This window comes from Oryctolagus cuniculus, chromosome 4 (assembly GCF_051225735.1).
Source record: "Oryctolagus cuniculus isolate XC-2025 breed Fujian yellow rabbit chromosome 4, ASM5122573v1, whole genome shotgun sequence".
In the NCBI taxonomy this organism is placed as follows: Eukaryota; Metazoa; Chordata; class Mammalia; order Lagomorpha; family Leporidae; genus Oryctolagus; species Oryctolagus cuniculus.
In genome coordinates this window covers 86,171,047-86,181,090 of record NC_142870.1, presented here as the reverse complement: position 1 = coordinate 86,181,090, position 10,044 = coordinate 86,171,047, and the positions used below count along the sequence as shown (strand labels likewise).

General features: G+C 44.8%; 1 pseudogene across 1 annotated transcript; it reads left to right on the top strand.

Moving 5' to 3' along the window:
* Window positions 1-5,118: 5,118 nt before the first annotated feature.
* LOC149127036 (bromodomain-containing protein 2 pseudogene) lies at window positions 5,119-9,339 on the top strand (annotated as a pseudogene). Its single transcript, XR_016232465.1, has one exon. The product of XR_016232465.1 is annotated as a bromodomain-containing protein 2 pseudogene (transcript).
* Window positions 9,340-10,044: the final 705 nt, after the last annotated feature.

Here is a 10,044-nt window from a genome sequence, read left to right as displayed (position 1 = left end):
ATTAATCCACACATCTACAACTAATTTTTGACTAACAAGCTAAAATAAGTACATACCTGGGTAAAGGATAGTCTCTTCAACAAATTGTGCTGGGAAAATTGGACTTCTGCATAGAGAAGTATGGAACAAACATCTAGCTTATACCTTATACAAAAAATCAATGTACAGCAGATCAAGAATCTAAATGTATGACTTCATACCACCTAATTTCTAGAGGAAAACACTGGGAGAACATTGAAAGACATTGGCAAACACTTCTTGGAAAAGACCCCAGAAACACAGGAAATAAAAGCAAAAATAGACAAATGAGATTGTATCAAGCTAAGAAGTCTCTCAACCGCTAAAAAAAACTCCCAACAAATTGAAGAGGCAATTGACAGGATGTTAGAAAAATATTTTTAAACTCTGCAGCTGATAAAAATTAATATCCAGAATCTATAAAGAGCTGAAGAAATTCAACAACAACAAAACAAACAATCCAGTTTAGAAATGGACATTTTTCAAAGGATGAAATTGAAACAGCTAACAGACACATGAAAATATGCTCAGGATCACTAGCCATCAGTGTAATGCAAATAAAAGCCACAATGAGGAGCCTCACTCCAGTTAGACTGACTATCATACAAAAATCCAAAAAGAATAAATGGTGATATGAATGTGGGGGAAAAGGTACCCTAATCCACTGTTGGTGGTAATATCAACTAGTACAACCATTATGGAAGATAATATTGAGATACCTCGGAAAACTGAAAATAGTTGTGCAATATGACCTGGCTATCTCACTCCTGGGAATTTACCAGAATGAAGTGAAATCAGCCTATGAAAGAGTTACCTACATTTCTATTTTTATAGTAGCTCAATTGATAATACCTAAATCTTTTAAATGGAATCAACCCAGGTGTCCATCAAATGATGTGGTATATATACACATCATGGAATACTATTTGACCATAAAAAAGAATGAAATCCTGTCATTTGCAACAAAATGGATGCAACTGGAAATCATATGCTTAGTGAAATTAGTCAGCCCCCCCCAAATAAATCCCATGTGTTTTACCTGATAAATAGCTATTATTATAGAATACAAGAATATGTATGGGATTTAAATGGATATCTTATGATTGTCATTATTAGCCCCTATTTATACTCCTGTGGAACTGTGGTCTGCCTACTTTTTATTTGTTGAGTATTATGGTTAGTGACGCATTAAGCCTGTGATTACAGAGTGGATTTAAAACATTTCCTTTCCAAAATTAAAGAAAAAAAAAGGAAGGAAGGAAAGAGAAGGATTGAGGGAGGGAGGAAAGGAAGGATATATGGTTATCTTCTTAACAACAGGAGTCACTGTGCACTTACTCCTCATGTAGGATCTCTGTCCTTAATGTGCTGTACAGTGTGATTTAATGCTATAACTAGTACTCAAACAGTATTTTTCACTTTGTGTTTCTATGTGGGTGCAAACTGTTGAAATCTTCACTTAATATATGCTAAACTGATCTTCTGTATATAAAGAGAATTGAAAATGAATCTGGATGTGAATGGAAGGAGGGAGGGAGAGGGAAAGGGGAGGGTTGCAGGTGGAGGGAAGTTATGGGGGGGGCATTGTAATCCAAAAGCTGTACTTTGGAAATTTATATTCATTAAATAAAAGTTAAAAAAAACTATAAAAAAGAATTGTACCTGCAATATACACAAAATCCTTTCTCTTAAATTAATATGAATCTAAATAAAAAGGAAAAATGCTATGGCAAATCATCATATACATGGTAAATAACAGCTCTGTTCACACTTACAATGGTTAATGGGCTGACTCAATAAAAAAGACCACAGATATTGGCATTTGGTGTTTGCAACAAAAATATCTAGATCTCTGTTTGTTACCCAGCTAGTGACTAGGCAATGCAGTCCTCTTAAGTTCATAATTTCCAATCTGTATTTTAGATTCTTATTATTATGTGTGTCACCAAGGATAAATAATCTATAATATGAAGAACTCAAAGGATACAGAAAGAACTTAAAAAGGAGAAGCAAACCTTTAAAAAGCTGACTTCATATTCTCAAAGATATTTATTTGAAATATTTATGAATCATAATGTCCTTATTAGAAACTAGATTTACACTATTTAACAAAATACAGAAGGATAATTTGCATGTGGAACTTACATAATGTACACTACAGTGTAGTATGATGTATTATACCATCTGTTAGAATCATATTACAATGTGATAGGAATGCTGAAAAAATACAAGAAGTGGGGCTGGGGTTGTGGCACAGTGGGTTAAGCCACCATTGCAGTGTCGACATCCCATATTACAGCACTGGTGTAAGTTCCAGCTATTTTTCTATCACACCATCTCTCTGCTATTGTGCCTGAGAAGGCAGCAGATGATGGCTCAAGTAACTGGGCCTCTGCCACCCATGGGGGAACCTGCATAGAATTACTGTCTCTTGTCTTTGACCTGGTCAAGCTTTGGCTATTGTGGCCATTTGGGGAGTAAACCAGTGGATTGAATATCTCTTCCTCCATCTCTCTCTCTCTCTCTCTCTCTCTCTCTCTCTGTCATTCTGCCTTTCAAACACATTCATACATATACATGTAAGTCTTCTTTAAAAATAAAATAAAGGAAGGGAAACGAATAGAGACTTATGGGGCAGATGGCAAATGGGAAAGGATGGCTATTTATATAGAGTGTAGTGAAAGGTGAAATCAGCAGCATAAAAATAGTATGTTAAGCTACAGAAGTAAATTAAACCACATAAGGAAGGAATGTGGACAGAAAAGAGATCTGATGGTTGAGTCCTGGCTACACTAACATTTAAGGTTGAACAGAGAAGCAGAGGAGATGAGAGGGGAGACTGCATCCAGGAATAGAAATGGAGACTCTATTTAAGGGATACAAAGAGTCTAAGAAAAGATTTTTAGGAATTAAAAATTGATATCAGAAATAAAAAATTCAGTAGAGAGTTGGGAGATAAAGTTAAGGAATCCTCTCAGAAAGAACAAAATGAAAGAAATACAGAATGGGGAGGATTCATGATCCAAATGACAGGAGTCCCAGAAAAAGAGAACCCAAAATGGAGGAGAGAAAATTAACCAACAAATATTACAAGGAAATAAGCCAGAGGGAAGGAGATTAATTTGCAGGTGGAAGGGATTTGGTGAGTTCTCAGCACGAAATCTACATATCTATCATCTATTATCTATCTATCTATCATCTATCTATCTCTCTATCCATCTATGTGTTCTTTATACATATCTTGGTATCTCCTTCTGGACACTTCCTATATGGCCAAGTGATTGACTGAGTTTCTTGTCAGAATACAGCTGCTCAGTAGTGTACCAGCTCTTATATTTGCTTCCTTTCTTCTTTCCCTACCTTTTGAGTTTTGGGATGAACCTCCAATAAAGCATGTACACATCATTGTTTTCCAGGAAACAGAGGCTAAGACACTGACTGAATCAAAAACGTTTTATGACAATATTGGGGAACTGAAGACAGATGGGGGCTTCACGCAGAAGATAAAATTCTCATCTTGTAGGAAATTCACAGATAATAGTAAAGACAGAAAAATCATGAAATAACAATATAGCCACATGCTTATAATTTAGAAAAATAGAACTATGCACCAAAGGAAATCTCTAAAAATTTAAAAGTGGTTCCCTCTGGAGAGTAAGAATTGGTCCACAGGGAGATATTCAGGAAATCTATAGTTTTCATTATAAGCCTAGTAATGTTAAACACTATGAATGTTAAAAACTTCTTAAGCATGAGAGAAAAATTCACAATATGTTGCAGTTTTATAATAATGTATTTTAAATGCAACATAATGTAAATGCAGGCCAGAAAACAGCATGCATTGAAATTCAATTGTATGTATATTTACATTTGTATAGAAAAATATGGACATTTATACCCAAATTTTTAACAGTTATTGACTCTGCTTGATGAAATTTCCAATGCTGTTTGTTTCCTTCTTTAGAGAACTTCGAGTGTTTTCAGCAGTTTGCGTTATATTCATGGAGAAGTTGAGAAAAAGTTTTAGAAATCAATCAAATGGCTCAAATTTTTATTACAGCTCATAACGACAGAAATTTTTATTACATGTTTAAGATTATTTGTGAACTAAAATGTTCTCTAAAATGAAAGCATAATCTATAGCATTAACATGATATTGAATATGCTACATTGTATTAGCTATTTTTTTAGATGCGTGCATCTTGTCTCCCCAAAAATGATGTAAGTTGTATTACAGACCATGACTCCGTGTTAGTCAACTTTCTTTCCTCTAAGTTCTTTCCAAAGTATTTGACAATAACAAGTATTCATATAGACACAGATATAGATATAGATGATACAGATATTGATATACACATATAGATAGATACACACATATATAAAGAAGAATGTGATCAAGATCATACTGAAAGTTAAATATATGCTTGTCGAGTTGAAGAACTATCAATGAAACAATGCCTTCTAAGAAAAAAAAATGTGTAGGAGCTGGTGTTGTGGTGTAGCAGGTGAAGGATGGGGCATCAAATGCAGGCACTTGTTTGTGTCCCAGTTGCTCTACTTCCCACCCAGCACATTGCTAATGCACCTGGGAAGCACAGCAGAGGATGGCCCAAGTGTTTGGACATCTGTACCTACATAAGAGATCCGGATGAAGTTCCTGGCTCCTGGATTTGGCTTGGCACAGCCCTGGCCATTGTGGCCATGTGGGGTGTGAACCAGCAGATGAAAGAATCTATCTCTCCCTCTCTCTATACATGAATTATTTTCTCATAAGATGTATTATGCAAACTTTTCAGAGACATCTTTTATGCATGAATTGCAAATTATTTTGCAGCAACCCCCCCAGCCCGCTTGGGAGGGGAGGGGCTGGGGGCTACGCCCCCTCCCCCAACACAGCTTCAGTTTCCGGGGGGGGTTGACACCCCGGATTACGTTCTCCCCCCGTACCAAGCCGCGGGCAACATTGGAGCCCCCCTGGAAGGTGCCAGGATCCAGAATCTCCTGCAGCGGCCTCACTGCCGAGAACAACAGCCCGACGGGCGTCCTGCCGCCACGCCCCTGCCGCCGAGGCCGACTACGCCCACGCGACCCCTCCCGGCTCCCTGCGGTCTGGCCAATGGACGAGCTACGAATGGCACGACCTGCTCAGGCCCGGCAGTCGCCACTCGCACCGAGCTTGGAAGACTGGAAAGACTTTGTTGGAGGGGGAGGCGGGGAGCGGGTGCTGGAGGCTCTGGGGAGATGGCTTCTGCACCCCTTCCAGCCTTCCTCTTTCCCTGGAGTCGCCGAGCCGCAGCGCAGCCAATTGGCTCGGAGATATGGCGGGCTGCCGCTTCCCTGTGGGTCTATGCGGCACTCTTGCCTGGTGACTGACGCCTTGGAAAGGAGGTTTATGACGTCATTGCATCGGCCGACCAATGGAAAAGGCTCCCGCGGAGAGGTGTTCCTCCCCTTTCGACTTGGCCTCTTCACGCGCGTGAGCGAGCGAGTGCGCGCGGAGGGGGTGGGGGAAATCTCGGGCAGGGTGGCGCGCATGAGCGGCGAGGCTCCACCCCCCCGCCTATATATAAAGGGCTGGCGCGGAGCTCGGCGGCGCCATTTCGCGCTGGAGTGGAGCAGCCTCTAGAACGAGCTGGAGGATTCTGCCTACAGAAACAGAGCTTTCGAGTCGTCGGGGGCCGCCATTACAATCCACGTCCATCCACTTGGAAATGGCCTTCGGCTCGGCCTATGACCGGTCCCGGCGGACAGTACAGACCCTATAGAAGCCCCCGGAGCTCCCCTTTTTCGGGCCCCGCCCAATCCTCGGAGTCTGTCCACCCCCTCTACTCCGCCCTCAAGAGGATTTCAAAGATGGAGGCGGCGTCTCCCTAAACCACTTTTCGTGTTCATCCGCCTCCATCCGAAGTCGAAACGGGACTTCGTCCATCCTGGACGATCCCGACAGGAAGCGGGGACCCCTGCAAACCAGCAGCGGGCTGTATTGTCGGCGGTGTCTGGGATCGGGGCCGTCTTTGGGTTTGAAGAGCGCGTCCCCCGTTGCTTGCCCGCCTAAGCTGAGGCCGCCGCCATTTTCTTGCTGTCTGCCGCCTGCGAAGCGCGCCAAGCTGCCGGGAGCTCTCCGAGAGGTAGCGGAGGAGACTGTGTGTGTGCCAGCTCGGCGGAGGGGTTATCGCCTGGAGGGCCGACGGCAGCGGCCTCCCCCCCACTTCCCGGGTTATGCCGGGCCGGGCGGTGAGGGGAACCGAGGCCACCCGGACTTCTGCGGCTGAGGGCAGCGCCGGTTCCCCGCGGTCAAGATGTTGCAAAACGTGACTCCCCACAACAAGCTCCCTGGGGAAGGGAATGCAGGGTTACTGGGGCTGGGTCCAGAGGCGGCAGCACCAGGGAAAAGGATTCGAAAGCCCTCCCTGTTGTATGAGGGATTTGAAAGCCCTACGATGGCTTCAGTGCCGGCTTTGCAACTGACCCCTGCCAACCCACCACCCCCGGAGGTGTCTAATCCCAAAAAGCCAGGACGAGTCACCAATCAGCTTCAGTACCTGCACAAGGTGGTGATGAAGGCTCTATGGAAACATCAGTTTGCCTGGCCATTCCGGCAGCCTGTGGATGCTGTCAAATTGGGCCTTCCGGACTATCACAAAATTATAAAACAGCCTATGGATATGGGTACTATTAAGAGGAGACTTGAAAACAATTACTATTGGGCTGCCTCCGAGTGTATGCAGGATTTCAATACTATGTTCACCAACTGTTACATTTACAACAAGCCCACTGATGACATTGTCTTGATGGCACAAACACTGGAAAAGATCTTCCTACAGAAAGTGGCGTCAATGCCCCAAGAAGAGCAAGAGCTCGTGGTGACCATCCCTAAGAACAGCCACAAAAAGGGGGCCAAGCTGGCAGCACTATAGGGCAGTATTACCAGTGCCCATCAGGTGCCTGCCGTCTCTTCTGTGTCCCACACAGCCCTGTATACTCCACCGCCTGAGATACCTACCACCGTCCTCAACATTCCCCATCCGTCAGTCATCTCTTCTCCCCTTCTCAAGTCCCTGCACTCTGCTGGCCCTCCGCTCCTTGCTGTCTCCGCAGCTCCTCCAGCTCAGCCTCTTGCCAAGAAAAAAGGGGTTAAGCGGAAAGCAGATACTACCACCCCTACACCTACGGCCATCCTGGCTCCTGGTTCTCCAGCTAGCCCTCCTGGGGGTCTTGAACCTAAGGCAGCAAGGCTTCCGCCTATGCGCAGAGAGAGTGGCCGCCCCATCAAGCCCCCACGCAAAGATTTGCCTGACTCTCAGCAGCAACACCAGAGCTCTAAGAAAGGAAAGCTCTCCGAACAGTTAAAACATTGCAATGGCATCTTGAAGGAGCTACTCTCTAAGAAGCATGCTGCCTATGCCTGGCCTTTCTATAAACCCGTGGACGCTTCTGCTCTCGGCCTGCATGACTACCATGACATCATTAAGCACCCCATGGACCTCAGCACTGTCAAGCGGAAGATGGAGAATCGTGATTACCGAGATGCACAGGAGTTTGCTGCTGATGTGCGGCTTATGTTCTCCAACTGCTACAAGTACAATCCTCCCGATCATGATATTGTGGCCATGGCCCGAAAGCTACAGGATGTATTTGAGTTCCGTTATGCTAAGATGCCAGATGAACCACTGGAACCAGGGCCTTTACCAATCTCAACTGCCGTGCCCCCTGGCCTGGCCAAATCCTCTTCAGAATCCTCCAGTGAGGAGAGTAGCAGTGATAGCTCCTCTGAGGAAGAAGAGGAGGATGAGGAAGAGGAGGAGGAAGAAGAGGAGAGTGAAAGCTCGGACTCAGAGGAAGAAAGGGCCCATCGTTTGGCAGAACTACAGGAACAGCTGTGGGCAGTACATGAACAACTGGCTGCCCTATCCCAGGGCCCAATATCTAAGCCCAAGCGGAAGAGAGAGAAAAAGGAGAAGAAGAAGAAACGGAAGGCAGAGAAACATCGAGGCCGAACTGCAGTTGACGAAGATGACAAGGGGACTCGGGCACCCCGCCCACCTCAGCCTAAGAAATCCAAGAAAGCAAGTGGTGGTGGGGGTGCCGGTGCTGCTGCACTAGGCCCCCCTGGCTTCGGACCTTCGGGAGGAAGTGGCACCAAGCTCCCCAAAAAGACCACAAAGACAGCTGCACCTGCCCTGCCCACGGGTTACGATTCAGAGGAGGAAGAAGAGAGCAGACCCATGAGTTACGATGAGAAGCGACAGTTGAGCCTGGACATCAACAAGTTACCCGGGGAGAAACTCGGTCGAGTTGTACATATCATCCAGGCCAGGGAACCCTCTTTACGTGACTCAAACCCAGAAGAGATAGAGATAGACTTTGAGACGCTCAAGCCCTCCACTCTGAGAGAGCTTGAGCGCTACGTCCTTTCATGCCTGCGAAAGAAACCCCGGAAGCCCTACACCATTAAGAAACCTGTGGGAAAGACAAAGGAAGAATTGGCTTTGGAGAAAAAGCGGGAACTAGAAAAGCGGTTACAAGATGTCAGCGGGCAGCTAAATTCTACCAAAAAACCCCCCAAGAAAGTGAGTGAGAAAACAGAGGCATCCTCTGCACAGCAAGTGGCAGTGTCGCGGCTCAGTGCTTCCAGCTCCAGCTCAGATTCCAGCTCATCCTCTTCATCTTCCTCTTCTTCAGACACCAGTGATTCAGACTCAGGCTAAGGGGCCAGGCCAGATGGGGCAGGAAGGCTCCGCAGGACCGGACCCCTAACCCACCCTGCCCCGCCTCTTTCCTCTTGGTGTGACACTTCATCTCACCTTCCCTCCCCCCTCTGTAGGAGAGCTGGCTCTGCAGGGGAGAGGGATGCAGGGATGTTGCTGAAGGAGGAGCATGGACAGCAAACTATGGAAATCCCAGCCCCATTGGGAGTGACCTCGGGCACAGAGGGCCCCCCCTGCTCAGAATTCCTGGGATGGGGCAGGGCCGCAGGGTGGGAGTGGGCAACAGCCCTATTAGGGATTACCTAAGGTCATGGCTACCCTGTTCACTTCTAAGGACCCTGTTGTGAGGTTGATAGTTCTAATTTATTTTAAGCTAGGTAAGGCTGAGGGGGTTACGGCCATGATCCCCCTTTAGCCTCCATGGGGAGGGGAGAAGGGGGAGCGCTTTTTTTTTTACGTTGACTTTTTTTTTTTTTTCTACTCTGTTTTCCCTTTATCCTTCCGCACCATTTGGGGCCCTGGGAGTTTCAGTCATCTCCCCATTTGGTCCCCTGGACTTTCTTTGTCTGTTGATTCTAACTTGTAAATAAAGAAAATATTATTCAAAAAAAAATTATTTTGCAGCAAAATGAACGAGTTTTAATTCCATCTTCTATGAATTTTTGAAGTACACACACACACACACACACACACATACATGAGGAGTCTTCAGAGAATTCATGGGTAATATGTATTATGAAATATCCATGCATGGATTTCAAAATTTTTTTTGTGCTAAAATAAACTTACCATTCAATTCCATTTTTCCAACAACATTTTGGAGTACCCTTGTAGGTACTTAATATATCCTGTCAATTCTCCCTCTCTCTCTGGAGGACCTTGACTAGTACAGTGTACATTAAATTAAGGTCAGTAGCTATTATCACTTTGTGACCCATGACCATTCACAGATCTTCAGCTGCAGCGTACTTGTCATTATCTTTGTAACTATATGAATTGCTCCAAATTTAACAAGCTCCAACTCCCTATAGTTTCAAGGATATCAGCACAGAAACAACTCTGCACAAACAAATGTTTTTCACAAGGAGATCCTGCTTTGATCCAGGTTTATATAGACAGCAGTATGGATGCTAGCAGAATGGAAAGTGCTGGCTTGTGGCCTCAACACACAAATGTTCATCAAGCATGTAATATATGAAAATATTACGTTAAATTTTGTGGGGAGAAATAAGATGAATAAGCACTTGTGTGTTTGTGAATCACCAAGACTAGGCATATAACACTCAATATTATGGTGAGTTATGCTGGGTTTATTTTT